The 12326-nt window shown below is 36.3% G+C and overlaps 1 protein-coding gene and 1 pseudogene across 1 annotated transcript in view; one reads left to right on the top strand and one right to left on the bottom strand.

The window, feature by feature from the left end:
• Exoc4 (exocyst complex component 4) overlaps positions 1 to 12326 on the bottom strand; it is a 662437-nt gene that overhangs the window by 525393 nt on the left and 124718 nt on the right. The window lies entirely within an intron of this gene.
• LOC150063597 (ubiquitin-like domain-containing CTD phosphatase 1 pseudogene) lies at positions 3136 to 4226 on the top strand (annotated as a pseudogene).

Raw genomic sequence — 12326 nt, 5'->3', positions numbered from 1 at the left:
ATTTAGTTTAAAACGTATTAAACATTTCACCTTTATACCAAGATGCAGATTGACTAAAATAAAAAGAAAACTCTAAAATTATAATGGAAATATTTCATGAATAAGATAATACTGGCATAATTTGCAGGAATGCCAGGAGGGCCAGCTAATTTACATGAATAAAGCACTCAGACATGGAAACAGTAAACATATTCTAAATGATGATTATGATGGTTGAACTACCTATATCTTAACCTTTGTAAATGTAATTAAAAAATAATAAGCACTTAAATATAACTTTACATTCTCTAATCAGTTTAGAGTTACTAATTATGCCACAAGGCATTCACCAAAATATATGTAAATATTTCAAGTTAGAGAATATAAAGCCAAATCACCAAGGTATAATTGCAATGAAAGTAATGAAAGGCAATCTAGTTGTTTTTGTCCTTAGAAATACATTTGAGAGCCGGATGATATCTGTAATTGTAACTACTGACAAGCACAGAATTAAGGTTTAAAGCCAGCCTGAGCAGAAAAGCCCATGAGACGCTGTCTCCAAAGGAATAAGCAAAAAACAGGGCTGAAATTGCTAGTAAGTGACAGGTGAGCAAACAGGCCTTGAGTTCAATCCCAGGTTGAACCAGCAATGCAATTGGCTAGTAAACAAAACTTTGTCAGATTGGGTATCATAAAACTTTTTTTAAAAATTAATGATTAGCATTGCAGAAATACAATTACACATATGAACCATTTTATAACCTGTGAGACCATAGCCTCCTGTGATTACAGATAATGTAATGCTATGTTGTTGAGATTAGAATTAGATACAGGCAATATCAACAAGACAAATGCTGAGGTAACAATGAAGCTATGATGGTTAACTCCCTGCCACAGGAAAAGCAGAATCTTGTGACTTACTCTCTAATGACACAAAATCAGTAACTTTCTACTACTGTACCTATTTCTCCACTTTACTACCATCTTCACCACCACTATATGGGTACATAAACCTTCCTAAGTCCTATGTGTAAATGGAAGAAATTCTACAGTTTAAAAAAATGAAATTATTTATATGGCTTTTGTTTCACTATCCTGGAGGTCCTTTCAATTAGCTTCACATTATATGTCCTTATGTATCAAGATTTTGCTCAATTGCAAATCTCTGCTAGTAGAGCCCAAGGTTTCTACTGATTATGACGAATGAGGGAAACAAAAGCCATATAATGAATGATTGTTGTCCTTAATGTACTATGTTGTCTCTCATCTCCTTTGCTGTCCCTTGGTTATCTCATATTGGTATAGTATCTCACTTTGTTATCTGATATATTGAACTTATTTGTATTTGGATATTTGAAATTTGATAGGGAAGGGGGGAAAACCAAGAAGGGCAGGGGGTGTGGGGGGGGAGGGAAACAGGTACCAAGACATGTGAAAGGGTATCAATGTATGTGAATTAATGCACCTTCTATCTGGCAAATATCATGTAACCCTTTTACTAATTACAATAAAAAAAATTTAAAAAAATCAAAAAAAATGAAATTATTTAAAATTCCAGAATGAAGTAACTAAATAAGGTAGATATAGCCTTATTTCATAAATGACTACGTAGGATCTCATCCCTCCCTTGATACTATAACGTGAGAAACAGCACAGGCATCATTTATTGTAAGAACAGGAGGAGCAGTTATTTCACATGAATGAAGTACTTAAAAGACACTAGCTGAATAAAGGAAAGTGCAAGTATAACAGGCACTAGAACTCAGTACCAATTTTATACTATGTTTTACTATTCTTGGTACAAACTTGACTGCTTTAACCTCTCATTATTTCCCAAACAGATGGAGACTAAGTTGTAAAACTCACAAGAACATTCCCTTAAAACTATTACCCTTAAAATCTTTCTGTTCAACAGAGGTAAAGACAATGGATTTTGAAATGATATCCAGAGCCTTGCTTACAAATTATGTGAGCTAGTCATGTCACCAACAGAACATAGCAAGCTTTCAGAAGTATGTGCTGGAGTTTCTCGAAATGGTACTAGCATTTCCTTAAGACAGTATCTTGTAATCTGAGTATATCATTTCAGAATAACAAAAGAAGATTGTTAGTGCCCCCTGCATAGGTTCTCAATCAGTAGATGAGAGGGAAAGCAGTAGAATCTGTATTTATAACCAGTTCCCAAGTGATACTGATGATCTGCAGACTATTCTCTCAGAGTGTGGTAGTAGTCTGGTACTACTAGTAGTAGCTAGTAGTCTGTGTAAGGTAATCCATCCTGCCCCTATTTACCCTGGGAAATTTCCATCATAAAAGAAATGAAGGATTTTCCAGTTGCCTCGCGGGTTCCGCTTGCAGCGGGTTTCTTTTTTTTTTTTATTGTTCTATCCCCTTTCTTTTATTTTTTATTGTAATTAATAAAAGGGTTACATGATATTTGCCAGATAGAAGGTGCATTAATTCACATATATTGATACCCTTTCACATGTCTTGGTCCCCATTACCCTCCCCTCCACCCCCACCCTCACCCCCCCACCCTGGCCGTGGTTTTCCCCCCTTCCCTATCCAATTTCAAATAACCAAATACAAATAAATCCAATATATCAGATAACAAAGTGAGATACTGTAACAATATGAGATAACCAAGGGACAGCAAAAGAGATGAGAGATAACATAGTACATTAAGGACAACAATCATTCTTTATATGGCTTTTGTTTCAATATCCTGGAGGTCTTTGCAATTAGCTATATACTATATGGCCTTATGTATCAAGGTTTTGCTCTATTGCAGATCTCTGCTAGTAGAGCCCAAGGTTTCTACTGATTATGACAAATGAGGGGAACCTAATTTCCTTTGAGTCTGGCTTACTTCACTGAATGATTTTTTCTAAGACTTTCCATTTCCTATCAAAAGGGGCGACGTTGTTTTTTCTGACAGCAGCATAGAATTCCATTGTGTACAAATACCACAACTTGTTGATTATTCACCATAGCAAAAATATGGAACCAACCCAGATGTCCCTCAGTTGATGAGTGGATCAACAAATTGTGGTATTTGTACACAATGGAATTCTATGCGGCGGGTTTCTTCTACGTTCGCTGCTGCCCTCTGGTTCCGCCGCGCTCCAGGTATGCTTGTTATAAACAGAACTGCCTCCTATGCTTCAAGAATGGCTCTCCCAATCATCGTAAAATGGGGTGGACAGGAGTATGCAGTGACCACCCTTTCAGAAGATGATACTGTGCTGGACCTCAAGCAGTTCCTCAAGACCCTCACTTGAGTACTGCCGGAACGCCAAAAGTTACTTGGACTCAAAGGTTAAAGGCAAACCTGCAGAAAATGATGTTAAGCTTGGAGCTCTCAAACTGAAACCAAATACTAAAATCATGATGATGGGAACTCGTGAGGAGAGCTTGGTAGATGTCTTAGGCCCACCCCGGGACAATGATGATGTGGTCAATGACTTTGATATCAAAGATGAAGTAGTCGAGGTAGAAAACAGAGAAGAAAACCTACTGAAAATTTCTCGCAGAGTCAAAGAATACAAAGTGGAAATATTGAATCCTCCCAGGGAAGGCAAAAAGCTTCTAGTACTAGATGTTGATTATACGTTATTTGATCATAGGTCTTGTGCAGAGACTGGGGTAGAATTAATGAGGCCTTATCTTCATGAATTTCTAACATCTGCATATGAAGATTATGACATTGTTATTTGGTCTGCAACAAATATGAAGTAGATTGAGCTAAAATGAAAGAGCTGGGAGTGAGTACAAACGCAAATTACAAGACCACCTTCATGTTGGACAGTGCGGCTATGATAACAGTGCACACTCTACGGAAAGGCCTCATAGATGTAAAGCCTCTAGGTGTTATATGGGGAAAGTTTTCCGAGTAACTACAGCAAAAAAAAAACACCATTATGTTTGATGATATAGGAAGAAATTTTCTAATGAATCCCCAGAATGGACTAAAGATAAGACCTTTTATGAAAGCACACCTTAATCGAGATAAAGACAAAGAACTTTTAAAATTAACTCAGTACCTCAAGGAAATAGCAAAATTAATGACTTTTTGGAGCTAAATCACAAATATTGGGAAAGGTATCTGTCAAAGAAGCAAGGACAGTAGTTACAAGTTTTACTGGCAGTTAGTGAAGATGCTTGAGACCCATGAACTTTTGCTTTTCTGCTAGAAATTATGATAGTGCTGGACACTGAAGTAAATGCCAGACTGCTTTTCTTTGGTCTTCCAGTTTTTTGTAAATTTAATTTTATATTTTTTGAAGATCATAGCAATTTGCTGAGAAATTCTTTTTTCCTCAGGTATGAATACATTGTTACTCTTGAAAAAATGGTATTTTCTCCAGCATTTATTGAGGTGTTTTTCCACCACCACCACCCCAAAAGGGGGGAAATAAAAAGACAAGTTGAAAAAGAAAATGGGAGAGAACTGAGTACTCAACAACATCATTTTGTAATTTTGGAAACAAGTCATGTCTTGTGTTTTTTGTCTCACTGTGTCCTCAGCTGCCAAGATCTAACGGAACCCATCTGGGAACTAGTGTTTTGCCCCTTAAAATCAGAAGGAAAAAAGATTGAATAACTATACTTTGGTAACCTTAAAAGTGCCAAAACCTTTTATTCCTTTGTCATGGGCAGAACCTCTGTTGTGGAGTCTGCCAGTTCCTCCCTGTATTCTGAACTGTCTCAGTCTGGTCTTCATTCTGCCAGTGTTCTTGAAGTAGAACTGGAGCGTGTCCGTCATGACACAGCGCCGTGGCAAAGGAATAGAAAACAAGATTGAAGAACACAGTTAAGGCCCAGGCCCGCGTTTCTCTTTGGTAGTTGAGTGGACCCACTCTGCCATTTATGCCATTGTCATAAATGAAGGCGGCCTAGCACCAATTCAGTTCTGAGAAGCATGAACACAGTTTTGTCCTATACCCTGCTATATCTTGTGTAAATGCTAACACTGTTTCAGTGAACATATCTAGCCACAAGATTAAATATATATATATACATATATATATATGTTATTTGCAATGCTTAAGCTTGAAGATATATAATGTGACCACTGTTTTGTGTTGACAGTATTGCTTTCTACAGTTTCTGTATTTGAAAGGAATTGATCTTTTTAAATAAATACGGTGTATGTTGTTCTTATAGGACTATTTCAGTGGTGTAAATAATAAATATCTTTTCATAAAACAACAAAAAAAAAAAGAAATGAAAGGCTGGGAGCATGGCCTACTGGTAGAGTGCTTGCATAGCATGCACAAAACCCTGGGTTCCATTCCTCTCAACCACAATCACAGAAAAAGCCAGAAATGGTGCCGTGGTTCAAATGATAGAGCACTAGTTTTGAGAAAACCCAAGGGCAGTGATTCAAGCCCTAGGCCTGGAAGAAAGAAAAGAAAAGGTAAGAAAAGAAGGTGGGGGGGAGAAAGGGAGAGAGAGAGAGAGAGAGAGAGAGAGAGAGAGAGAGAGAGAGAGAGAGAGAGAGAGAGAGAGAGAGAGAGAGAATGTGAGCAAATGAAAAAGAGAAAGAAAAAGGAAAGGAAATGAGAGGAAAGGAAAAGGAGGCAAGGAAGGAAGGAAGGAAGGAAGGAATCTCCTATACAGTTACAAAAAATTAACATTGATAAATCAGCATATTGGTATGTATATAGCTTTTTAAAATGTTATCCCCCATCCTTGTCCATAGAATATTAGTGTTAACATAGATTTATTCGGTATAAATCCCAAGTGATTTTGCTGTCAGATTAAATCCAAACAGACATGCAGATCAAAGGATAAATGATCTTTGTTTTTGCAAACACATGTGTGTTTTGTGTGTGTGTGTACACGTGCTTCATATCTAAAGGAGGTTTTTCTTTCTTTGGATGTCACTCCATTTTATTTGAGAAGTAAAATCCACTTCCTCCAAAGTCACAAAGAATCTAAAAGTGAATCACCCAGGTCCATTTGTAACCAGTTCTGGGGTTCTAGTCACTTGCTCCCTCCATACGGTGAATGACATCTTATGCACTCATGGATGAAAAGAAGTATAGTAGATACAAAACTAATAAAATAATTGTTTTTAAAATTTAAAAAATTTAAGCTTTTGTGGCTGCCTTTTAATTTTTATTTCAAAGAAAGCAGCATTGTCCTTGACTGCACACACTTCCTCATCGTCCTGACCTCTGATAAGTAATTTGAGAAGATGAATAACCAGCTCTTTAAATATAAAGAATGGTATTTACATGTGAGTGGAAAAAAATTGTGTCTATTTTATATTAAAAATACAATCTCAAGGTGTAATCCAATGGTTCATATGGAACAACCTAAGACCTAGAATGGCCAAAGCATTCTAGGCAAAAAGAGCAATGCAGACTTCAAACTCTATAGAGCCATAATAACAAAAACAGCATGGTATTGGCACAAAAATACATTAGAAGATCAATGGATCAGAGTAGAAGATCCAGAAATAAAACCACATACCTGTAGTCAACTTATATTCAACAAAGGAGCCAGACATACACAATGTAACAAAGACAGACTATTCAATTATTGGTGCTGGCAAAACTGGGCAGCCACATGCAGAAAACTAAAAATTGATCCCACCTATCACCATGCATAAGTATTAACTCAAAATGGATCAAAGACCTCAATACGGACCTGAAACCCTGAAACTGCTACAGGATAGAGGAGGAGAGACACTGAAACTCATAGACACAGGCAAAAATTTCCTGAACAGAGTCCCAGGGTCACAACAGATTGGAGAGAGACTCAATAAATGGGACTACCTAAAAATAAAAAGTTTCTGCACAGATAAAAGCGTAACTACTAAAGGAGAAAGACAGCCAACCACCTGGGAGAAGATATTTACCAATAATACATCAGACAAATGCTTAATATCCAATATCTACAGGGAACTCAAGAAACTAATCCCACCCAAACCCAACAAACCAATCACCAAATGGGCAAGGGAACTAAAGAGAGACTTATCAAAAGAAAAGATTAAAATGGCAAAGAAACATGAGAAAATGCTCATCATCCATGGTCATAAAGGAAATGCAAATAAAAACCACCTTACCCCAATCAGAATTCCCAATATTCTGAACTCAGACAACAACAAATGCTGGCAGGAGTGTGAAGAAAGTAGTTTGGAGGTTTCTTAAAAGACTGAAAATAGAGAGAATAGACTTTCCCTATGATCCCACTCTACCATTCCTGAGCAACTACCCTGAGCATCATAACCTAGGATATGATATAAGGACTCCTGCTCAGCCAAGTTCATCTCAATAGCCAAGCTATGGAAACAACCTGGATGTCTTACTACAGATGAATGGATACAAAAAATGTAGTAAATACATACAATGGAATTCTACATAGCCAACAGACAAAATAAAATAATGGGAAGTGGATGAAACTAGAGTGAATCATGTTGAGTGAGATAAGTCAAGACCAAAGGAATAAAAGGCACATGGTCTCCTTGATATGTGGATATTAGATCCAAACAATACAAGAATGATGACTCAATGTTTGGGTACCCATGGTTATGGTTTATGGTTATAACTCAAGGTTATATCTCCATGGTCTTGGAGATATAAACATAATTACATAGATATATAAATCTATGACGGGATATATACTCCATACACATAATGTTATATCACATACATTGATATGTATGCATGACATACAAACTCTCAGCTTAATTTTAATTATGTTCTAAAATCTATGTGCCAGTGATTGCATATAGAGATCCCCTTCTTGAATACTTTTGTTAAACATGACATTTGAAATATGATGTAAAAATAGTGTTAATACAATCTTTCAAAAAAACATAAAACAACACAAACTTTTCTTAACTTGAGCTCTTTATCTGTGTCTACTTTTGGAAGTGATTTTGTACTCACTCTGTAAAAAGAGTAACAAAGAGTAACAACATAGCTTTTTATTATCTTCAACTGCAACTATATACACAAAGGGGAGTCAGAAGTACTTTTGCTTGATCAATAACAATAATATAATATAAAGATGGTGACTATGGCAAATTATTCTAATTACCAGAGACTAACTGGACATCTTTAAATTGAGGCTCTCAGAAGCAATATACCACAATAAACTAAAAAATTTCCAGCTTTTTTAATTTCAAATTCTTAGTTTCTTTTTTCCACCTTTCTCCCTCTTTGAACATACCTAGAAACATACCTAGTTTAGAAAGGGCAATGGTAGTTTGGGTGGTCTTTTTTTTTTTTTTGGTGCAGTCTTTTTTAATGCTAGATTACTTATACCATTCACTTGAAGCTTGAAATTAAAATTCCTTTCTCTTACTAATTTAGTCCCTTCCATTTGCCAAATATCTTTTTTGACTCTTGCATCTCTAATGGAGCTGAAAATTAATAGGAGCTTTTTGTTTAATTCTTTGACTATGTAAAAGAATCACCAATGCTGTTAGCATAATTCTGTACAGTAGGCCAGGAGAAGGAATGAAAAGCCTTAGGTTTATTTCTACAGCACCTTGCCTGTCAAAGGACCACAAAGTACTTCTCAAACTGTACTCAGAGGGAACACCACCAAACCACTCAGTGGTAGCTGTCCTTCCAGTGAAATCCATCCTATGATTAACTAGTTACTTACTCCAAAGAATTAAATAACAGACGCTCCGGTGATACTAAAGAAAGACCTAACACTTTAAGAAGGTAATTGCACATCAATAATAACACTGAAAGAAGTAGATTAAATTTACAACAATTATATTTCACTTATGCCAAGAGGTAAAAAAAAAAATTCAAAATCAAAAACCTAAAATTTAAATGTCTTTGTTCAAGAGTAAATTCTTGGCTAGTTTTACTTTAACTTCACTATCGAATTTTAAATACTTTTACTGTTCTCCAAATCTATTTCTGTTACACTGGTGATAAAAACAAGATGTGTCAATGAGTGTTATGTAATAATAATATGTAATAGTCTCAAGAAGCAATGGTTTCTCTTGCCAATATTATTTCATTCCCCTTGTGTAGAAATCTGAGCTAACCTACCAAATTAAGAAATACTTCATAAAAGGAAACTCTTAATGACTATCCAGGCTAAGCAAGGATAAATTAGTCTCTCGAAAATATAGTAAGTCTTTTATAATTCTATGCCACACAATTTTTAAATCTACCAAGTTAAACATAGTTATAAGGATTTTACATTTTTATCTTATTTTTGTTTCATTTGCTGTAACAACAAAAAAAGGATGAATAAATCAAGACACCAGAAAATTCCCTGTCTAGTGAAACTCCATTTCCTGGATTACATTCTACATGTAACATCACATGGCAAAAGTGATTAAGGAGTTCTCTGTGATCTCTTATATAAGAATACTAATTCTACTCTTGATGACATAATCCCCCTAAAAAGGCACCACTTCCAAATGCTATCACATTGATGATTAAACATCAACATATGAATTAAATGGTGAAATAAATATTCTTGTAGCAAATCTTAAATAAGACAATCAGTAGTAGGTATGCATATCTAGTCCTCATTTATTTCAAAAGCATTTATTAAGTAGATTGTGCATTTAAGAATGTGTACTGAACTGTGGGTAAGGCACATAATAAGCTATAGTCACCTCTCTCAAAATGCTTAGGAGCAAATTGAATAAAAAATTTAAAATGCAAGTACAAAAACACTGTGAGAAAGATAAAGAAATGTTTCTCAAGAGAAATTTTAATCTGAAAAAAAATCGAAAGATATAGAAGTAAAAAACAAAAGTACATTGAGTTCTTGAAAGGAAATGATGAATGATTGCTTTATACAGATCAGATAGAGGATTGTAAAACGTCAGAAAAAGTATTCAGGGATGAGAGCAAAGACAGTAGGAAAGATTTATATTACCAACAACAGTATTAGGACAAGAAAGAATATAGTCATATTTGGAGGACAGAGAGAAAGATTAATTCCATTAAAACAGGGCCTTTGGTAAGAAGCTTAAAATTAAGCCTGGAAAAATAAACATCACAAATTGTGGAGATATTTGAATGCCTGGTAAAGAAAACAATCTCCCCCAAGAAAATGAATCAGCAGGGCTTGGTAGCTCACACCTGTAGTCCTACCTAGTTAGGAGGCTGAGATGTGAGGATCAAGGTTCAAAACAAGCCCAGGCACAAAAGAACCTGAAACTCTTATCTCCAATTAACCCCTAGAAAATGGGAAGTGATGCTTGGCTCAAGGGTAGGGTGGTAGCCTGAGCTGAAGAGCTCAGGAGCAGAGCCCAGGCTGAGTTCAAGCCCCATGACCCACCAAAAAAAAAAAAGAAAAAAGAAAAGAATCTAAGAACACTTAATCTGCTAAAAGTAAAAATCCTGAGGACAGTAAAAATGTCATTTACTTCAAAATCTCTTTTAAGCCCAAAGCAGGCCAGGGAGGCTAGCTAGCAACCCCAGTAGATTATGGGGTATCTGGAAAAAAAAAAAAAAAAAAACACTGACTGCCAATTCCATATGAGCCCATTGCATAAAATTTACCCACACTCAGTAAAGATCCCTAATGGCATCTTAAACAAAGGGTAGTCATTTTATAAAACCATAGAGGATGGTGTCAGATCAATCTCAGAGCAAGAAGCTCCACTTTATACCTATGTCATTCAGCAAAGCATTTAGACTATTCTGTAGTACAGACAAACAAAAACAAAAATGACATTTCTTTCTAATCACAGCAGGTTAAGATATCATCAACATGGCCCAGTATTGGGAAAAAAAAAAATAAATGAAAAGTATCTGCAGGTGTATTCAGTCTATTTCCCTATTCATTCAATTCTGTCAGGATCAAATATCCAATGAAGTTTGATGCCATATTACAAGAAGAATGTTCAGTGGTCCAATGGTTCTCACTACAGAAATATTCCCTTTCTTCAGTCCTTCATTTGTTTCTGCTATGTTCACTTATAATGTTAAGAAAAGTAAATAATTTCTTTATTTTGTATGTGAATTCTGTAAAGATGAAAAATAACTACCCCCAGACCCAAAATTATTCCCCTTCAGTAAGCAGAATAAAAAAAAAACTCTGATTCGAAACATCTCCAAGGATCCAGAGGCTGCACAAACAGGAACTTCTGAACCCTAGTCAGCCATTGTTCCCACAGGTGTCCATAAGCTCCAGGAACTAGCCTATTTTGTGTCAAAATTAGACTGTATGTATAACATGTATAACATTTGTTTCCCAAGCCATAAAACTACTCTCTGACAGTTGAATGGGACTCAACAGGAGTGAGAACTTCCCATCAGCCTGAGAAGTCCCCTTATCTCACTAGACTACTGGCCAGTTGTAAACTTATGATTTTTGCCTTTAAAAGGACTGTGTAAACCCTGATTACCAGCTCCTTCCGGGGCACCCAGCCTGGCTTGTAACCCGCAATAAACCTTGCTTTTGCATTTTGGACTCCTCTATCTCGGTGGTTTTCTTTGGGGACCCCATCTCAGGGCACAATATAATTCCTAAGACTAATTCAAAGCTCATCTCCACTGTTCTCAAGTTTAACATTTTTGACTAAATTTCTATCAAAAGTAGCATACCTACATGATGCATTATTATTTTATGGCCCTTTCCCCACTGCAGTAATCACTGTCAACATTGACCTTTGAGGAAAATATTGGCTTGTTCTTCTTTTTGTGCCCTGAATACTCTTTCTGATGTGCTACAATTCTCTGTCTGATTTGTATAAAGAATTCATTCATCATTTCCTTTTAGGAACTTGAGGTGCTCAAGGCTAGCAGCTCTACCACTTGAGCCTCACTTCTAGCTTTTTGGTAGTTTTTTTGGGATATCAGTCTCATGGAGTCAGGCATGTAATCTTAGCTACTCAGTAGGCTGAGGTTCCAAGCCAGCCCCGGGACTAAAGTCCATGAGATTTATTTCCAGTTAACCACTAGAAAACAGGAAGTGGCACTATGGTTCAAGAGGAAGGTCGGTAGCCTTGAGCTGAAGAGTTCAGGGACAACACCCAGGCCCAGAGTTCAAGTCCCACAACTGACCAATAAAAAAAAAGTCTCATAGACTTTCCTCCCCCTACCATGATCCTCAGAGCTCAGGCTCTTGAATAGCCATTATTTAGAGCCAGTATTAGAGAAGTGAGAGCCACCAGCCCATTTGTCTAGTTTTGCTTTACAGCTGCCTTTGGATGATCTATAAACTGTAAACGTGGGCTTAACATCCTCTAAGAGCCCTGTAATAAGCCACTATCAACTACAAGGATCGGAACTGTGAGATTTCATCAGCATTTTTCCCATCTCAGCAAAGGTTAACATCTCTTTGTTTCCATGTTCATTCCTAAACATGTCACTTCCTCTGAACGCAGCATAAGTGACTTCAGGTGA

Source organism: Megascapheus bottae, chromosome 5 (genome assembly GCF_031878675.1).
Source record: "Megascapheus bottae isolate mThoBot1 chromosome 5, mThoBot2.hap1, whole genome shotgun sequence".
NCBI classification, from domain to species: Eukaryota; Metazoa; Chordata; class Mammalia; order Rodentia; family Geomyidae; genus Megascapheus; species Megascapheus bottae.
The sequence above is the reverse complement of the archived record's forward strand: the minus strand, read 5'-3'. Positions and strand labels throughout refer to the sequence as shown.